The 21,375-nt window shown below is 39.2% G+C and overlaps 1 protein-coding gene across 1 annotated transcript in view; it reads right to left on the reverse strand.

The window, feature by feature from the left end:
• ENOX2 (ecto-NOX disulfide-thiol exchanger 2) overlaps positions 1-21,375 on the reverse strand; it is a 186,095-nt gene that overhangs the window by 151,050 nt on the left and 13,670 nt on the right. Inside the window, exon 2 of the mRNA XM_065900568.1 lies at positions 10,457-10,600. The gene's annotated coding sequence lies outside the window, so the exon portion shown is untranslated. The remainder of the gene's footprint in view (positions 1-10,456; positions 10,601-21,375) is intronic.

Genomic DNA, 21,375 nt, shown 5'->3' on the forward strand with positions numbered 1-21,375 from the left:
GAAGCTAAAATCTTGTGGTTACCCTGCTGAGATAATTTAGGATGCATTAGTCAATGTTTCTCAGGCTGTTCATCCTGGATCAGGATAATTATGGAGAGGAATAAAAAAGGCCAGATTAGAAAACAGCTTGCCAGCAGAACCACTATATTTGCATGGGTTGATATTTAAATCAGCATCTGAAAACAGTACGTAGTTATGACTTGTTGCCTGCTCAGACTTTATGCCAAGTTCTGAAGCAAATTCAGCACTTGGCATTCATTTCAGAGGGAAAGCCTGGTTCCTTGTTACACAAGCCTCTTAAAATCTCTATCTTGCCAGATACAAAGGCCACTCAGGCTGAGGATGCCCCTCACATTAGATGACTTGCATGATCTCCAGGAACTAATTTTGGAGAAAGAAGGCATATTCTTAACTTGATCTCTCTTCTTCCCAGGAAACTCAACCAAGAATCTTCTGAAATTTCACCTCCTTCCCTCCAAAGCTTCCTTGCTTGTCTGGAGGAATGAAGGTGTCTTCATTAACCTCACCCTGATCTGAAATAAAATTCCATGAAAATGCCTTTACTCTTCATCCAATTACGCATTTGCACTCAATTTCTTCCTGGCTTAGTGCCCAGCACATAATGGCCACTTAGTAAATATTTGCTCTTATTTACTGAGTATTCACTGTAAGCAGTCACTCTTTGATAGCACTCAGCATAATTACAAATAATTATTTGCTTAATGACTGTCTTCCTTACTAGACGGTGAGCATCACAAGGCCAGGGTTGGAGTTTGTCTTATTTACAGCTGTACTCTTAAAAACTACCACAATGCTTCACACTTAATACCCAATAAATATTCATTGAACAAAAGAACTTAATCCTAAAACAACCTGTACACTGGTATTTTTTTTTTAATTTTTAAAATTTTTTGCTGTACGCAGGCCTCTCACTGTTGTGGCCTCTCCCGTTGTGGAGCACCGGCTCCGGACGCGCAGGCTCAGCGGCCATGGCTCACGGGCCCAGCCACTCTGCGGCATGTGGGATCTTCCCGGACTGGGGCACGAACCCGTGTCCCCTGCATTGGCAGGCGTACTCTCAACCACTGCGCCACCAGGGAAGCCCTACACTTGGTATTATTATTTCTATATTATAGGTGAGGAAACTGAGGCTCAATACTTCAATAACTGTGCTTCAATAACTTGCCTAAGGTCAGAGCCAGGGTTCTGAGCACGTGCTCTTAACAACCATTGTATCCTGCCTCCCTCTTTTTAAGTCCTGTTCTACTATATACTAGCTGTAGCCTGGGAAAGTTTCATAAGTTTTCTAAGCTTCGGTTTTGCTGTCTATAAACAAAGAAAATGGTATCTATTTTATAGATTTGTTATGAAATTTGCTTGAGTTTATATATGTAAAACACTTGGTTATAGTGGTTGGCATACAATCAATATTTAATAAAAGCTGCTGCTCCTGTATTGTTGTTATTGAATCAAATATTCAGAAGAAAGGGACTGTAGCTAGGGAATGCCACTTGCTGAAACCTGTCTCCCCTGCAAAATAGCACATTCCATTTGAGCAGTTGGACACATCTAATGGCTTTCTGTGCCACCCTCATCAACCCTCACTCAGCACATTCCATAAAACAGCTTGCATGTGAAAGTTGCTTTTGCTTAAAATTCAAATGTAGGAGAAGCAAAATATTTTAAAGTTAATTCTATTACACAAGCAATTGCTCAATAGAAATACTACAACCTGCATGGCTTAAAGTGAATAGCTCACGTTTTCAAGGAAATTGAGATTGGAAAAAAAAACCAAGACTGCCTCCCAACCCCTTACAAGAGGGAACTTCATCATTACAGATTTTTATTTCAATAGATAGTAAATTGATATCAGGAAACAGAGCAAAGAAAGAGAAAATTGCAAATTAGGCAGTCACTTCTTTCTGTGTTGAAATAGCTAGAGTGGTCAACATATACACAACCACTTTATTTGTCACCTTCTGGTCTACTGCATCACTGTCACTTTAGTTCTTAACAGAAGACTCTAGACATACTTTATCATAGAATACAGTATCCACGGTTTTGCTTTCTGTGGTGTCAGTTATCCGAGGTCAACCACAGTCCAAAAAATATTCAATGGAATATTCCAGAAATAAACAATTCATAAGTTTTAAATTGCATGCTGTTCTGAGTAGCGTGATGAAACTTTACACTGTCCTGCTCTATCCCACCGGGGACACGAATCATCCCTTTGTCCAGTGCATACCACCTGTAAGTTACTCAGCTGCCTAGGTTATCAGGTCAACTGTCATGGTATCAGCAGTGTTTGTGTTCAAGTAACCCTTATCTTACTTAATAATGGCCGCAAAGCGCAAGAGTAGTGATTCTGGCAGTTTGGATATTCTCTTACTGTGCCTAATTTATAAATTAAACTTTATCATAAGTATGCATGTATAGGGAAAAAACATAGTATATATAGGGATTGCTACTATCCACAGTTTCAGGCATCCATTGGGGGATCTTGGAACATACACCCTATGGAAAAGGGGGGACTACTGCACTACGAATGTCCAACATTCTGAACCACAGTGGTCTAGGTACACCTAGTTGCCCTGATGCAGTGTGGGTAGCTGAGCTGGTCCTTAAGCCTGACTGCATATCGGAATCATTTGCAGTGCTTTTAAAGAACATTGATGCCCGGATCTTCCTCAATATCCATTCTGATTCAACTGATTTTTGACAATAATTTTAGAGCTATCCTGCCTGGGTTTGGATCTTATCTCCTCTACTTACTATTTGGACAAATTACTTAACTTCTCTGTACTTAAGTTTCCTTACCAGTAAAATGAGGATAATCACAGAGTTGCCATGAAAGTCGAATAAGTTAACACATTTGAAATACTTAGAAAAGTGTCTGGCACACTAGTAGAGGTAGTAATAAAGTATTTTAATTATTATACTCTGGTGTCATGGAAGAGAAAGGAATACTTGTAGAGTTTGCAATCACATGTGGAATGACAATGCTAAAATGGCAGCAAAGGTGTCTGTGTTTGAAGTTCATGAAAATGAAATCTCCTCACTGTAAAGTACTACTCTGAGGCAAAATCAGATGATATAAAATTGAGTTCCATCTGGAACTTGTCTTGACTTTATACATGGAGAAGTAAAAATCTAAACATAACACATGGTTCTAGAACAACCCTATTTATTTGTACCCTCAATGGACCATCATTGCTAGTTTCCCCTGGCTAAAAAAAATTCTAAGGATAGAAAAATCCAAAGTCATATTTATCTGCAAATAAACAGCAACGTTAGGATGGTGGGGGTTCTCTTCACACTTGGCACCATTCCATGGGGAGGAGGGAACATCCATTCTACTTGTGAGAGAGGACAAAGAGTACTAACGGAAACTTGTCTGGGCTTTCTCTCCACCCCTGCTTACTCCTTGGCACAGCAGGAGCATCGACTTATCTGATTTGTAAGATTAGAATAAAAATAAGTGCTCATTCCTGACTTAACCTCTGCATTCTGGCTCTTGGGTCAGAATGTCCTCAAGTTGACATGACCCTTTCTCTCTTATGAAGTGCGCAGAGCTTTTATTCAACCTTCAAAATAAAGACGCAGACCTACTAGAGAATGGACTTGAGGATACCAGGAGGGGGAAGGGTAAGCTGGGACAAAGTGAGAGAGAGGCATGGACATATATACACTACCAAGCGTAAGGTAGATAGCTAGTGGGAAGCAGCTGCATAGCACAGGGAAATCAGCTCGGTGCTTTGTGACCACCTAGAGGGGTGGGATAGGGAGGGTGGGAGGGAGGGAGGGATACGCAAGAGGGAAGAGATATGGGACATATGTATATGTATAACTGATCCACTTTGTTATAAAGCAGAAACTAACACACCATTGTAAAGCAATTATACTCCAATAAAGATGTTAAAAAAAAGATCCTCTAGACAAAATTATCCAACAAAGTTTAAATAACAGATAAAACATGATTATAAAATTTTTTCCTATTTGGATGGAGTGGCCTTAGGGTAGGCTTGGATGGGGGACACAAACTGTCCCCTGCCAAGTAAGCAGGTGTCACAAAGAGTTTCTTCTGTGATTTGCTGAGCTGCTGGAGTTCAGCTCTATAAAAGCAATTCCCTCATAGGTGTTTCCCAGACTCAAACTCCTTTTCTAGTTTGAGATCAAAGGGCCCTCCCCTGTGTGGCAGACAGAACAGATATGGGACCTCATACACCACTGGGTTAGCTTGCTATAGATCACGTAATACTACCAGCAAGGGGGAAGCCAGCTCCTCTAGGTTATAGATATACTTTCTGCAATACAAATGAATCAATCACATGCCACAGTCCTAGCCAACTTGAAATGATTATAAAGATCTGGTAATAATCAGTTCTAGATTTGCTACTAATTAATCATGTGACTTTAGAAAAGTCCCTCTCTGGCTTTCAGTTTCTTCATTTGTGAAAATGATGGAGTTAGACAAGATTGCCTCCAACTCTAAAATACTATGATTCAACAGCTTCCACTTGCCTCTATATTACCAACACATGAGGCTGACTCACACTTAATGTCTGTGAGAGAAGAACTTATGAGGTACAATGAAGTCACAAAATCATTCCAAAGCTATTCCAATTGTTGGAGCAACTTAAGAGAGACATATTTGCATTTTTCTATGTTGCCTCTTCCATTTCACCCTCAATCTCCCCTCCCCCTGACAGTCCTTTAAGATGAAAAATTTCACACTGAGTTTCTATCAGAACTGAGAAAGAAAGAAGTCAGCTTACTTTTTTGATCATCTCATTATCAAGATAAGGTTTTATTTTTTTGAAACTGTAATCAGATAAAAATGTCCAAAGGACTAAAGAAACTGAGTAAGGCTATTAGTCTACTCATTTTCTTATTTAATTCCATCTGAGGGAACAATAGGCTCTTCTTGCCTTTGGCAATATAATAATTCAGCTGACATGCTAGAAATACCACACACCAAGATATAAAACGGTGGCCTTTTCTCTCTTTAAAAACAATCAATGCTTTCATTTGTGGACTTCAAAGTACACGTGAAATGAAAGTCTCAGCCCTGTGAGTCTAAGGTAAATCAAAGGGCTGTAAGTGTCATAAAAAAGTTTCCTGGTTCATTGCCCTTCTTCTAGGTAAGAAAGGAAACAAAAGTACTCCCAGGCAGATGAGTGTTCATCTCATTTTTATATTTCTTTTCCAAGCAGGCTTAAACAACTTCCCCTGATAACTCATTCCAATACAGTTCTCCCTTATGTCTGACTGAACCTCTCCTTGCTGCTTTGAAGGCCTACTTCCTCTTGTTAATTTAGTCTTGGCAGTGCTGAGACTGTTCACTGTCTTTCATATTGTCATCTCATTCTGACTTCCAGAAATTCTAAAAGAAACCTTGAGAACTGAGTTAGGGACCTATGATCAAGTTTAGATATTACCTGGAGGTCCTTATCATATCCTAACATTTCTGGTGATGCTATTCCACCTCAGTCAAAGTTATTTCTCCTCTCTGGTTATTAGTACCTCAACTGTAAAATGAAATGAATATGAAAATATGTTAAGAGAAAGAAAGAATCACAATAGTGATGCAAATTATTATTGAATTGAAGGGTCTTCCTGGAGAACTTGAACTCTTGGGGTTCAATCATTATTGCAAATTGAAAATGGTTGAAGATCCCTCTTTTCATACTGAGCTATTCATCATTCACATGAACTTTGGCAAAACTGCTTAGTATTAGGCATCACATAATTAAACGCAAACCTATCTTTCAATGCAGAGCTATGAGAGAAGACAATAGAAATAGGACTATGTCCACATCTGGATGATCATTCTGGTATTATAATTATCCCCAGGTTAGTTGCCCACTCTTCCAATGAGCTGGCACCTTCTTAGAATGCCAGTGTACCATGATGTTGGTGCTTAAAACAGTCCATTTGGTTTTAGTCATCATCTGGTTGGCCTTGCTGACTCATGGATTCTTCCACTTTAGTGGAAGTATTTGAGAAGAGGGTTGGTATCTGTTTCTACAAATCCAGGTGGATCTCAAACCAGGAGACAGTTCGTATCTTCTGGACAGAAACTTGGCACTATGATTTGACAAGGGTTTAAAAATCTTCTACTCTTTGGCCATAGAGCATCATGTGAATAAGTGGACTAACCACAATCTTAAACAATTTGTGCAGCTGCAGCATCACCAAGGAAACATTTCCATGGGGAAAAGGTGAAATTTGAGAGCAAACACATTGAAGAATTCTGAGCTCACCTTAAGATAAAAGCTGCAAAGCAGCCAGATCCACATAGCAAGAGTTTATGGCCAAATATTGCAGTAATATCTAATCCAGGTTACGGATCTACTTCACAGAGGAGTTGGGACAGGACACCCAATTCCACCTATCAGTTTCCCTTGGACACTCATGAAATTTCATCTATTTAAGAAGAAGAGATTCCATTAGGGCCAGGTTTCACAAGCACCCAGATTCGATGTGTGGTTGCTCTAGGGGTATAATCTCACGAATGTCTGGAGTCTGACCTTTAGGGACAAGTGAGGCAGTCAGTTGATCAACATTAGATACCGAGTGCCCAGTTTGTGCACAGCTCCACCCTGGGAGTGACAAGAGAATAATAGAGAATATTAAGGCAAAGGGAAAGCAATTCTTCAGCCAGATATGTGATCAATCAACACATATTTCTTGAACATCTATTGTATGCAAGACACCGTATCTCTGCCAAAAGACATGAATCAGGGGCCCTTCCAATCAGGGGCTGATGACTAAGTTGAAAGGTTAAGACATATTACTATGAACAGATAGCCAATAGTTCAAGGTGGTCTATAATCAGTGTCAAGTGATTCATATGAATATAACAACCAAGGGGTTTCAGAGGTACAAGTGAACAATTCTAACTGGGATGATCCAGAAGGCTTCCTGGAGAAGGTAGGACTTGTACTAGGTGCTGTCAATTAGATAGGATTTTGACACATGAAAGAAGAGGACAAGCATGCTAGGCAAAGGAAATGGCATGAGCAAGGTCCTGAAGTAGGCAGGTCCAGTGCCTATTTGGAGAGAGGTAGCAGACAACCTTGGCTGAAATAGAAGACTTGTTGAGAGAAGCAGAAAAGAAAGCTGCACAGAAGGAACCATGGGATCTCAGAGTTTGAAGGGATCCTAGAGATGATCAAATCCAAGCTCTGCTTGCCTTATTCTCACACAAACACAGCTTTCCCTAGTGTGCCAGCAATGCTTAATATGCATTTTAATAATGGGTCCAGATTCCTAACATCTACAGACATAGTAATTCTGGGAGAGTAGTTAGAGAAAGGCTTTGGAGTTGGATGCCTAGTTAAACCACTTGCTAAATGTTCACCCTTGGGTAAGTTTATTTATCCTTTATTTTTTCACCAATAAATGTGGATAATAATACCCTCACTTAAAGTGGAGGTAGGAAGAAAAGGAGATAGAATGCTTGAAGGAGTCAGAAAAGGAAGAGGAATCTGCAAAGTGTATTGCCAAAGAAAGCAGAAGTAGAAAGAATTCAAGCAAGGGGAGGTTGTTAACAGCATGAAATAAAGCAAACAGGTCAAGGTAGTTGAGACCTGTCATAAGGCCACTAACTGTGACAATTTGGAGGTCGCTGGTGACCTTTAAGAGATCACTTCTCGTATAAAAGGAGAGAGGCAGTTTGTAGAAAAAGGTGAGAAAGGAGGGGTGAGAAAGGAAGAAGAATAGAATGTAAAGGAACTGGAGCTGCAGGCACAGACCCTTCCATCATTTGTAGTGACAGAAGAGGGAGAGAGATGGTTTAGATTCAAAGGGGTCACAGGGTTGAATGATGTAATGGCTGGATGAGTATCTCAACTTACAACTGAAATGGCTGGTAGCTCCTGTAAGGACTTCTAACCCTAGCTTTCCTCCTTACCAAGAGGCAGGGAATGTGATAAAGGAAGAAGGAAGTTCCTACTCACAAAATATCTTCCCTCTTCCTTTTGTCTAGAACTGCATAGGAAAAAAAAACCTTTATAAAACAATCTGCCCATTTATAATACCATAAGATTGTCAGCTGAACAATTATGAGACTCCCTGTGTAGTAAAATCTCATTAATCTGGACTACACTAATTTGGAATTTGTGGTAATTTAACCTGGGCTGGAGTTACCTTTGTACTACTTACAAAGAAAGGGTTCACTAAGCAAATAGTGTTGAAAAGATTACAAGGGAGCTAATTTAGCCTGCCAGGGGCCTAGTTCACCTATCTTTAAGAACATGCTGTTTTTTAAGAACTGAGGCATATTCATTATTTGAATGCAAATTGATTCTGCTAATTATAGATGAACATAATCTACTGCTAAAATCCTATATCTGCAACAGTTACTTTGCTCTCACTGAATATGCTCATTAGAAATAAAATTGCAATTCTTTATAGTTGGTTCACAATTCAGATTTATACATACCCCCTTTCTCCACCCTCATGAGTTAACCAATGTTCAGGAGGTATTACTCTAAACCAGCACATCACTTACCATGAACACAGTGGAAAAACTAATAAGTGATCAAAAAAGGCCTCAGAGCAGCCAAAATAGATGTCTTAAAGTTGATGCCTAAATCCTATATATCTCTCCAGAGCAGGTTCTCTCACAGCTGATTTAACTCTTACTTAACATACTAAGTTGACACACCAACTTGGAGATCTTGCTTGTTTGTTTTTTAAAGTTTGTAACTAAGAAGAAGGAGAAAAAGGGTTGTTAAATGAAGGGACACTGAGAGAAGCTAGAAATGACTGCAGACTGCAGAAAGGAGACAGGACGTGGATAAAATGTGGCTGTAATAACTAAAAAGCCACCATAGTCTAGGACAATTTAGAGTTAAAAGGCCTATATTCCTTAGTAAACCCAGAAAACTATAATAGAATATTATAGAGCAGTACAATGACTAATGACTAAAATTTTCCCTTTAAATGATCAAGCAAAGTTTAGATTATGTTGAATATATGCCTTAAAAAGACAGATAAGTTTACAAACACACATACACACACACACACGGTTTGTATTCATAATGGTTAACCTAAAAATGTGAAGTGCATTGATACTTAAAACAATGAAGTTCATAATATTATCATATAATAATAATAACAATAAAATAGCAACATTTATTAACTGATTTTTTAAGTGATGAAGTATGTGCAGATATCAAGCTAAGCCCTTTACCTACATAATTTCATTTAACTCTACTAATAATCCTAGGAAGTTTTAGTACCATTTCTAACTTTACAGTTGAAGTGAAAGTCAGAGAGGTTAAGGAACACACCCTAAGCCACAGAGAGAGAGGTGGGACTACAACTACAACTCAGTCCAGTTCCTTGGCTGTATACTATGCCTTTCCAATGCTCCAGAAAATACAGCTCTCTAAAAATCATACTTTTCTTGAGGGCTCCAGATAGCTAATGTCTTACTGTATTTTTGTTTTCCAAACTTGTATTTAATAAATATCTTGATTCATAAGCAGAAAGACCTATGATCTAAGAGTCAGGTATGATGTTGTATGTTTGTAAACATGCTCCATTTTATAAGCTGAATGTAAAAGTAATAGTAAAAAACAGAACAAAACAAAACCAAAAACCCCATGAACATGTCTATTAGGCCCATCTTAAAATCTCAGATCAGTCTCTATAGACTACGGATACTGTTTTCAAATGAATAGCCAAGTAACAAAGAGATGAAATTTTAAAAAATTAAGTGATCAGTTAAGATCTGGTCTCCCATTGTTTCCCCACTCACTCTGGAGAAATTTAACATGAGAATGGGCCAACGGAGCACGAAGGATGGGGGAATTGCAGGGGAGGCTAGAAATTCAGTTGGCTGTTATACAGGATTTAGGACAATCTGTTCATCAGCTGTTCTAAGAGAGCTATGAGGGCATAGAACACATGTGGGCATAGTGTGTACTGGGGGAAACAGGGGTGGGGTGGGGACATGCAAATGTATGCAGTTATCCACATTAGGTGTACAAGTGAGGGTAGCCACCACTTGTATATACAAAGAAAGACGTATAGTGACATCATTCACTCATGTAATTCCTTATACCTAAACCAAATGTTCTTTACTCATCTCTTCTTGTCTTAGGTCTACCCATTCAAGGGCCAGCTACAAATGCCACTTCTGCTGTGAAGTGTTCCATGATGCCTAAAGCTGAATTAAACTCTTTCCCTGTTTGGGCTCCCATAGTTTTTTTTCCCTTTTACACATTTACCACAGCACTGATGATACTCTATCTTATTATTAGAGTTATTCAAGTATGTGCTTTTTCTGCCCTCTATTCTACCATGAGTTCCTTGAGGGCAGGGGACTCTTTCTCATTTCTGTAGCTCGTACAAATCATAGCACAGTGCCCACTACATACTAGTTTCTGGGACAATGTTGACTCAGTGGCACTGGCCTAAGAGAATGGATTATCGTCTAGCTTACCTGAAGGAGCATTTGTTCTCTTTCTTTTCTTGCTTGACTCCCCTCCATTCTCAATGAGGCCTTCTGTGACCAGAGGGCCACTGGTACTGCCAAACTGCAGGGGCTCGTTGTTGTTGGCAGGGTCAAAGGGCAGCTGGTTCAACCCTAAAGAAGAAAAAGAAAGCCAAAATCCAGACTCCATTAAGGACTGGGATGTCTCCAGATTTTATTATATGAGCCACTAGAGGAAAACTCTCTAAATCTTAAGAGCCCAGGAGTAACAGGTGAATTCCTTAAAGCCAGTTGCCCTCTGCACTTTTTTACAGATCTTGTTGATAAATACAGAATTAAAATATAGGCTCTTCTAAGACCATGACTCTGTCATTTGTAAGATCCCTCCTGTTTCTCGGAAATTAACATTTTTGACCGCAAGCTATCAATTATCTTCTACCTCCTCCTCCCTTAAAGAGATAGGGCCCTCTTTAAATGTGGCTATGGATGGACCCACTCTTCCTTTGAAAAGCTTTTTTAGATTATCTCCTGACATTTTCCCCATTCTTTCATTGCAAGGGTTGTTGAATTGATGCAGATATAATCATTAGACTACCCTGGTGTCAAAGTCATTTCCACTGATAATATAGAGGTTGGCTTCCAAAAAAGAAAACCATAACTCCATAGCAAACTAGAAAAGGAAAAAAAAAGATATAGAACACGCAAGGGGATTATTTAGTAATTGGAGTGATGGGGAATTACAACCCAAGTTTGAGCAGGGTTAATCCCATCTTCTTCAAATGATCCCAGAGCATGGTCACTTTACTAGTAGCTGCTGCACCATATAAAATGGCAAAAGGCATTTTCTGTTATCCAAGTCCTATAGGTTTCATCCAGGGATGAGCAGAGATAGTTTCTTACTCCCCTGGCAGCAGCATCTGGAATTTCAAGTGTTTCAATTCAAACTTCATGAATACCATATGACCCAGCAATCCCACTACTGGGCATATACCCTGAGAAAACCATAATTCAAAAAGAGTCATGTACCACAATGTTCATTGCAGCTCTATTTACAACAGCCAGGACATGGAAGCAACCTAAGCGTCCATCGACCGATGAATGGATAAAGAAGATGTGGCACATATATACAATGAAATATTACTCAGCCATAAAAGGAAACGAAATTGAGTTATTTGTAGTGAGATGGATGGACCTAGAGACTGTCATACAGAGTGAAGTAAGTCAGAAAGAAAAACAAATACCGTATGCTAACACATATATATGGAATCTTAAAGAAAAAAAAGTTCTGAAGAACCTAGGGGCAGGACAGGAATAAAGACGCAGATGTAGAGAATGGACTTGAGGACATGGGGAGGGGAAAGGATAAGCTGGGACGAAATGAGAGAGTGGCATGGACTAATATATACTGCCAAATGTAAAACAGATAGCTAGTGGGAAGCAGCCACATAACACAGGGAGATCAGCTGGGTGCTTTGTGACCACCTAGAAGGGTGGGATAGGGAGGGTGGGAGGGAGACGCAAGAGGGAAGAGATATGGGGATATATGTATATGTATAGTGATTCACTTTGTTATAGAGCAGAAACTAACACACCATTGTAAAGCAATTATACTCCAATAAAGATGTTTAAAAAAAAAACTTCATGAAATGTGGAATGAAAAGCCTTGTTAAAGTCCAAAGTTAGGTGATCTCTCCTAAGCCTTTTATCTACTACTGGTCCTCTAATCCTATCAAAAGAGGAATCAAGTTGGCCTGCTATGGCTCACTCTTTAACCCTCAATTTTTCTATGGCCCGCAGCTGTACAATTCTTAAGGTAATGTTTGTAAAATGTCAATGAAAATTTGGAATCCAGTCAGCTAAAGGTCAACCAAGTTTCAGTAAAATGAATGCTAAGGTTCTAACAAAATGGCTTTACATTCTTGTTTCTTTTTTTTGCGGTATGCGAGCCTCTCACTGTTGTGGCCTCTCCCGTTGTGGAGCACAGGCTCCAGACGCGCAGGCTCAGCGGCCATGGCTCACGGGCCTAGCCGCTCCGCGGCATGTGGGATCTTCCTGGACCGGGGCACGAACCCGTGTCCCCTGCATCGGCAGGCAGACTCTCAACCACTGCACCACCAGGGAAGCCCTACATTCTTGTTTTTAATAAAAAATATCCCTATGCTGTTTTCAGCCCATGTAACAAATACCATTTCTTCTGCAATCAGATTCCACTTGGAACACCTCCATTAAATGTCTTCTGAGACCTGTCAAACATTTTTCCTTTACATCATCTGAGTGAGTAAGTGAAAGAATGAAAACTTGCTTCTGTATCTTAAGTCAACCATTCACCGTATCATATCCATGTCCTATTAAATCCCTACCATGACTAGAACTAAAGAAACACTGATCACTATGTATTAGAAAACATTCAGATCATGACCAAGACTATTTTCAAAGAAGACTAGATTTTTATATAACTTGCAAATGAAGATGTTTCTTGCACCTGAGTAGTCACAGAGTCAAATGTGATTAGTGTACTATTCCAAAACTTTTCTTGGTATTTCTTTTGGCAATATCAGAATGACCAAAAAAAGTTCCACGGAAGATGGAATAGTATAGTGGAAACAATATGTGCTTCGAAGCCTGACAGATCAGGGTTCTAATCCTGGATCTGTCCTTTACTATCTGGGTAGCTTCTGGCAATTCATGTAATCGCCCTTAGTCTTAGTTTCATAATGTGTAAAAGGGGGATGATAACACTGCACAGAGCTGTTGTAAAGATAAGCAGAAAAATATATATTCTACGTGAATTAAAACAAACTTTTCCCCTATAAGTTTGAAGTTTGTAAGCAGCTCTTCTAAGGAGGACCTCTCTCTCTCTCTCCCACAACTGTATCCCTGATGCCTAGCACCATGCCTGGCACATAGTGAGTGTTGAATGAATTAATTCTCAATAGGGAGGAAGTAGGTGACGCATTCTATTAACTCATGTAGTTAGAATAAAGAATTAATGACAAAAGTTCTGATGCTGATTATATCAACATTACTTAAAATAATTAGATTTCAAATGCATCTCCATCATTTGAGTACTATACTGCAGGATGGTAAAATCTTGATCAAAAGGAATGCTCAGGGATTAGGAGGTTCTGATTAATAATGGCTAATCAGAAATTTTTTTCTTTTGCATTTGATAATTTTACAGAATAACATATTAGTCCATTTTCCTGCCTTATTAAGTTGGTAACTGATGATATTACAGAGCTTCAGAGCTATGACCTGTAAAAGGAGGCTGATAACAGTACCTAACTCATGGGACTGTTAAAAGGATTAAGTGAGATCACATATGTAGAACATTCTGCATCACATCTGGCATATAGCAGATGCTCAATAAATATTAACTGCAAATTTCCATTTCTAATTTCTAGAATTTCTGATGTACAATGTGAGATTGGTCTGAATTTACTTTTATCCAAGGATATACCCTACTTTCATCATTGAACCTTTTTATTGCTGTTTGTACTGTTTTCTAAAAGTTGAAGGAGTCCAGGAACAAAATCTGATGAATTAAATGTATTCAGTTATAGACATTTGGCTATAATTGTTCTTCCCTTTTATTTAGTCCCAGATGGTAACTTTAGGGCTTTAGGTATTTTGCTCCCTGTACTAATGTACAGATTTTTGTTTGGCACTGAATAAAACCGAGATTTCAAGTACCTTCTGTGTATCCACCTCATAAATGATCCAAATATATGAAAATCTTGATAATTCAACACACCATCTCAGGCATTGTTTCTTATAGAAAAAGACCTCATATCAAGGAGAGAGAGACATCCCACTCAGTAAGCTGATCCATTGAATACCAATCCACATTTTATATTATCCAAGACCCAATACAGTCTCCAAAGATTTGTAGCTTGAAAACAAGAGCTATAGACATAGCAAAATTCTATGACACTAGTGCTTCCCAGCTACTTTTATTGTATTGTTTCAGTCCTCCTTTAAGACAGCACTAAATCAACCAGTAAATCAGTAGGTACTTATAGGATCTTTTCTGTGTCATGTATATGTGGTCCACATTGGGAGTGCTATTTTAAGTAAAATAGCCCCATTAAAACTACCTAAATTCTAAAAGGAAAACCACCACCACTTTAATTTCAAGAATTCTTATTGCAGAAATTTCAATTATGACTTGAATATAAAATATTAGCAATTATGATATTTTAATTCTCACCCAAACTACAGAATTTACCTTTAAATCTCTTATGGAAGCTATTTCTACCATTTTTCTACTAGACATGATGGAACTATTAGATAATGAAGATATTAGGAAAATATTAGATTAGGAAGAAACTTTTTTTTTCTGTGCCATGCAGCCCATAGCAGTGAAAGCGTGGAGTCCTAACCACTGGACCACCAGGAAATTCCCTAGGAAGAAACTTCTGAGGCTATTTAGTTGACTCTTCTATGCAAACCAGAAATCTCATCTATAGAATTCAGGACAGGCCTAAATCCAGGGGTTACTTCTTAGCCTGGGGACCATTCCTTGCTATGCTCCTAGGGATTCAGCTTGCTTTCCTTACCTTTTTTAAAACTACACTTACTCTATTTTGAGGGTTCCTTTCATCTCCCCAAGACTGCCTGTGAAGTAGGATACATTTTGTTCAATTGTTAACTTGCTTATTGTCCCTAAAATGAGCACATGGGATGTCTAACTTTTTAAGGACTCTACTGATAATCACTGCAAGAAAAACAAATGAGGGAGTCATCAAGAATTAACAGAATAAAGAAATGTTCTAAAGTCTTATATATTTCCTCATATTATTTGCCCTTTTATTCCTGAGGATAAATTTAATAAAACTTTGATCCTTGCTCATTCATTTCTCCTCCCATCTTGTCCCCTCATCGCCTAACCCCACAAGCTACACAGTTTGTCTAAAAGGAAGCACGAATTGTTAAAGTAAAACAGATAATAAACATTAGTGCTACAGAATTCTATTTCTGTATCTTATGTTCACAATTAAAGTCCATGTGGTAATGTAATCTCGTCTAAAACCAGGTTGACTGGTTTAGACAGCTGACCAGCTGTTATTTCATGTCATGTCAAAATACAGATTCTCTGACTTTATAACCCACATGAGGCCACTACAGAAAGTATGCATATTGGGGAAGGGTGAGGATGGGGTCGTTGGAGAATGACATTTATTAACCAATGGAACCAGGGGATTAAACATCTCAGAATGAAGTGTGGTTCCCAATGAATCCTCCAATCTGCAGGTCAAGGAGTTCACATGCAATGATGCCTGCCATATAGATACAAATGATTCCTGGGCTTTGAGGAAAACACTGAAGAATTTTCATGATTCTTGTGAAAGGTCAATGATCTCTTTGTGCCCAGCTGCTGTAATAGTTACTGCCACAATTCACTTTACAGAGCTTTCTACTATCAGGTCAAATTAGGACTAACCTTCATGATGCAATCTAACACGTTTAATGATTGCCCCAGGTTACAGCACCAAAACATGACCCTGTGGGTCCCTGTCACTTCTTATTTGCAGCTGCAGCCCACAGACTTAAGGTGGTTCAACCTTAGCACAAAGAAACACAATTCTACTCTGGATTAGTTCTCTTTAAAAGAAAATGGTCAGGTCCTGAGAAATCTGGTAAATTCAATTCAAGGCAGCAATCTCCAGACAGACATTCATGTTGAAAAAATAGAATGTCAGTTTTTGGCAAAAGGAACTTTATAGCTAATTTGTGTATAAAACAAATTTCTGTAACCCGAGTCCTATTTTCCAATTGACTTTAGTTTAAAATCAGATATGGGACTCCATGGTAAAGAAGGTCTCCAAATTAGTTTTTAATTCAAAACTCTTGAAGTAAGGGGTTAGAATAATAGCCAAGCCCTTGATGTGCTGGCAGGTGCTTTTGTAGGATTTATCCATCCTTGGGAGACCCTCCTCCTTCCTCAGTCCTGGCCTGAAAACTCCTGACTCCACATTTTCAGTTCTCACTACCCAGCAATTCCACCTGCTACTTCTGAGAGAATATTTACAATTTCTAAAGAGTTGGACTGTAGTATCACTCTCCAGCCACAGGGGTTAGTAGCCAAAACAAATGAACATTTCTCAGTTCCAGGTCTTAGTTGATGTCAAACAAATGAAACCTACTTTGTCAATTTTGAGGGTTCAATATTCTGTATAACTGATTTAGCTGAAGCAAGGGTAACTGTAAAAGATTAATGGGTGAGTGAAGGGAACGGGGAAGTGATCAGAAAGAAAAGGGCCAAAGTCTTCTTTTACTAAGGAGCTTGCTTGAATGGTAGTGAGCATAAGAATTTTCAGAGCCAAAATGATGCTTAAGTCACCTTTTTCAAGGTGTGATACAGGTCACAGGTGGATTTTCATTGACAGTGATCCTACAGCAACTTTTTTTTTTTTTTTTTTTTTTTTTTGTGGTACGTGGGCCTCTCACTGCTGCGGCCCCTCCCATTGCAGAGCACAGGCTCCGGACGCGCAGGCCCAGCGGCCATGGCCCACGGGCCCAGCCGCCCCGCGGCACGCGGGATCCTCCCGGACCGGGGCACGAACCCGCGCGCCCTGCATCCGCAGGCGGACTCTCAACCACTGCGCCACCAGGGAAGCCCCTACAGCAACTTTTAATGACTTCCCAAACTACTTGGTCAGGCATTCAAGCCCTTCCTAATAAGGTCCCACCATTCTGAGCCTTGTCTCCTACTATGCTCCAGCTTGTGCTCTACTTCAATACTTCCTGAACTTTAATGTGCACACATGTTCCCCGGGAATCTTGTTAAAATGCAGATTTTGAGTCAATAAGTCTGGGTTGTATTCTGTTTTTCTAACAAGTTCCCAGGTGATGCTGACCCTGCTGGTGTGGGGAATCGTACTTTAGGTAAAAAAAAAGCTGACACTCTAGCAAAATAGGACTACCTAGCATTCATTGAATCATTCCAGTACTTTCCTACTTCCACAGCTTTGGCTCACGCTGTTCCTCCACTTAATTCTTGATTTCCAGCCTTCAAAAGACTATCTTTCCTTTAGGGTTTATCTCAGATGTTATTTCCTTCATGATGCCTTCCCTTATCCACCTCCACCCAACCCAATACATACACAGCAGTGGAGCAGGGCCACCAGGGGAACTACCATTCATTGACTGTTCAGAATGTGTCCTGCCTTGTATTCATTATCCCACTATTTTATTTTCTAGTTATTTGCCCCATTTACAACAAAGAAAGGTAAATTTATAGAATTTAAATTTCCCAGGGTCACACAGCTAATAAGCACTATTACTAATAAACACCATTCTGGCCTTCCTCAGATCTAAATCTGTACTTTTCCTATGCCTTTCAGAGCATGCCTTGTGTTATAGTTTGAGTATTTGTCTTATTCTCCCTTCCCTCCTGCCTTAGCCCATCACCACTAAGTTGTAAACTCCCTGAGGACAGACTTTATGTCCCAGTCATTTAAAAAATCTCTCCTCCTCCAAGATGCCTGGCATGGTGCCTTGTACAATATTATAAGCACTCCAGACATGTGTATAGAACTGAACTCAGCTACAACTTTGGGTATAATAGTTGTGTTTCCCATCCCAGATGCCAACCAACCTGCTGCTGGGGCTGTTATGAAGGGAGAAGGAAATATGGTTTGGGGGGTTCCTTCGGCATTCCTGGTATCCCCTCTATCCTAGGATCCCCAAAGACTCTTTGGTGAGTGGTGGTAGACTATCATACACTGTACCCCTGACTATGACTCTGCATAACTTCACTATCCCTTTCCAAGAAGCGAAGCAGTCCTTCTACTGACTAAGACCTTTCTATAAGAAAACACTATAAAAGAAATCCCATATATGGATCTTCTCCTAATACATCTACGGACACCAGGTTACAGATTCCTGCTTTACAAACTACAGTCAAGAAAAGGCAATCCCTAGAGATGTACCATCCAACACAGTAGCCATTAGACAGATGAAGCCATTTAAATCTAAGTTTAAATGAATTAAAATAAAATAAAAAGTTCAGTTCCTCAGTTGCACTAGCCACATTTCAAGTGCTCGGTAGCCACATATGGCTAGTGGCTACTGTATTGGACAGCACAGTATAAAGTATTTCCATCATCACAGAAAATCTTATAAGTTGCTCTAGAGTCAGACCTGGATTCAAACCCATATCTGCCACTTACTAGGTGTGCCACTTACGAGGCGTATAAAACAAGTCACTTGATTTCTCTGAGATTGTTTCTGTACTGCAGAATGGGGATGATAATGACACCCCTTATAGGGAAGTGAAGAAAATTAAATGAGAGAATGTATGTCTAAGGTCTATCATATATCAGACACTAAATAAGTGTTAGCTCCCTTCTTCTAACTCAGTTGGGGATTTATATGTATTTGTCCAAAAATGGATTAAGAAAATTTGAATAGTGTGGCTCCTTAGGTCCCCACACTATATCCTATTTATGTCTTAGAAGATGTTAGCTTTGCATTCATTTTATAGTCCTGTTTTTCAGCTAATACACAGCCGTCAAGGTAAAACATTAGTAAATAATGCTGGGAGTAGTCAGTGACTGCTCTTTGCTTGTACTATTTTTAGGAAAGGAGACCATATTTGTCACCACCTTGAACTTTCCAACATGAAAGAACCATATTTTCCCCTTACAACTTAAATGCCTCCTCCCAAAGCTTTCATCAGTGCTCACTTTCAGCTGGTTGCTGTATTATTAGAACACTGCTAACAGTGACACTTGAGCCGGAGTACAGAAGGTCCATTTCTCTCTAAATCCATATTTTCCTATGCTCAGAATGTTCCCTGTGTTTTTCCTAGGAGGCTGATATCTCCCAGGCCTGGTAAAGGTGAATTATTTGAGAGAAGTCTGAACTAAATCTGTTAAGGTATTTGAGTTCCGTGAGCAGGAAAGCAAAATACATATTTCTAACTTCAACGAGAATGCTTCAGGACTCTTTTCCCCTGTTCAACTTAAGGCTTGGGAAACACAGCGAAATCACATTCCTCAATGAAAACAAAGTTCAAAAAATGTTGATTTGATAGAACAGTTCAAAGTGACAGATGGTAGACAGGCGATCTATCATTTTCCTTAGGATAAAGTCTGGCAGTCTTCAGAGAAAGTCTTATTTTCCTCTACTTTAGCCCTGGGAACGGTTATAGCAACTACCCTTCTCTCCACATCTTTGGGGGTGGAGGATTAGAAAGATGGTGATTCATCAGTGCCCGCTTTGAGCTGGCTCTAGGCCGTGCTGCAATTCCTGTTGACCAATTTTCTACTTGAGTGACAGGAAAGGGGCAGGTTGCTAACATACTGACCATTAGGTTAACTGTTTAATACTTGCCTGAGAACGTGCCCAGAGGTACCATATTATGGGTGTCTCTGTCTAAATAAAATAAATAATTGCAGATTTCAGAGCCTGAGGGCAGAGAGTTGTTCTGGTATTGAAATTGGAGTCTATCTTGTCAGATCTGTAATGAGGTCTTCCCTTCAGGCTGATTGATTTCATAAAGCTGAGGTAATTATCAAAAGCAAGCACAGTTCTCCCTGTAGAAACCACTCCACTGGTTTTGACAACTAGCTAGTCAGTTGGATCTGGTCAGGGGCCTAGGCTGAGCCAGCTCTTTCAGTAGGAATGGTTACTACACACACTAATTTACTTTAATAGATTCTTAAGACGCCAGTAAATAAGTTGTAAACAAAGTGCAGCAAAATTTCACATGCTGTGAGTGAGTGAAAATTGAAGTAGCAGTCAGATAAATCTGCACTTCCGTGCAGGATGCTTTTAAGGGAGAATGAGAGCTAAAACTCTTGTGGTCTTTGGAGAATTAATTTTATCAACTAATACTAGAAGGATATTGGTTATCCTTTAAGACTGATATGCTGTATGAATAACGTGTATCTTCGCTTTTCCCCAAATGTACACAGTCATTTCACCAGATTTCTTTTATTCATTCATTTAGCCTTCATTAACTATTTATCCAATCACTGTGCTACAATTTTAATTACTTTCTAATTAACCAATGATGAGATTGTGATTTAGCATCCCCTAAATATAGAACTACATAAATACAGTAAACCTCCATTTACACGTCCAAAAATATTACCCTCTCTCCTTTCCCCTACACCATTAATTTTGCTATACTGTATCATTAATGTTCTGGAGTTATGCTTTCTGTATTCCTAACGTTTGAGCCTCATTTGAACTAGTTTTTCAAGAATGTATGATAAACAATCCGTTGTTGGCTGTGAAATTAAACACACGGGAGAAAACAGAGATTCCTGTAATATGCTAATGCATCTTTATAGATCCACACTTCCTTTACAACAATTCCACCACAGGAGTATCAGTATAGGGTGTTGACAAGTGATTAACTCCTTTAGAGAGGTACCTGGGCTGAAATCAAACTGACTACTGAGGAGAAAGCTAGAATCTACTCCTCGAGAAAACAATGACTATAAAGGAAAAGCCTGCAAAAAAGAACTAATCTGTGTTTGAAACAAGTCTTACTGCTGTTGTTGTATAAAAGAATAAGTAGGATCTTAATTTTGCTTCAGTCTGGAGTCTAATTGAAGTATTCAATACATATTGGAATGAATGAATCAATCAAACAATATTGACAGCCTCTCTCCTTATTCATCCAATTCATTCAAACAATTCTATGTACTTGGCAGTATCCTAGGCCCTAGGATTTCAGGACTTGATAAGACACAGTTTTGTTCCTCAAAAAAATCGCAACCAGAAAGGAGGGCAGATAAATACACAGAAAATCTGGGCCAAATTACTGCATCTTCATCTCTTGCCACTTCCCCCAAGTATCCTTTACTTCATTCATACCAAACTTCTCAAATTCCTCAAACATGCTATGCCTTTGCATGTCTCTGCGCTTCTGTTTTAAAAACTTAATTTTATTGTGGTAATAACACTTAACA

This window comes from Phocoena phocoena, chromosome X, assembly GCF_963924675.1.
Source record: "Phocoena phocoena chromosome X, mPhoPho1.1, whole genome shotgun sequence".
Lineage (NCBI taxonomy): Eukaryota > Metazoa > Chordata > Mammalia > Artiodactyla > Phocoenidae > Phocoena > Phocoena phocoena.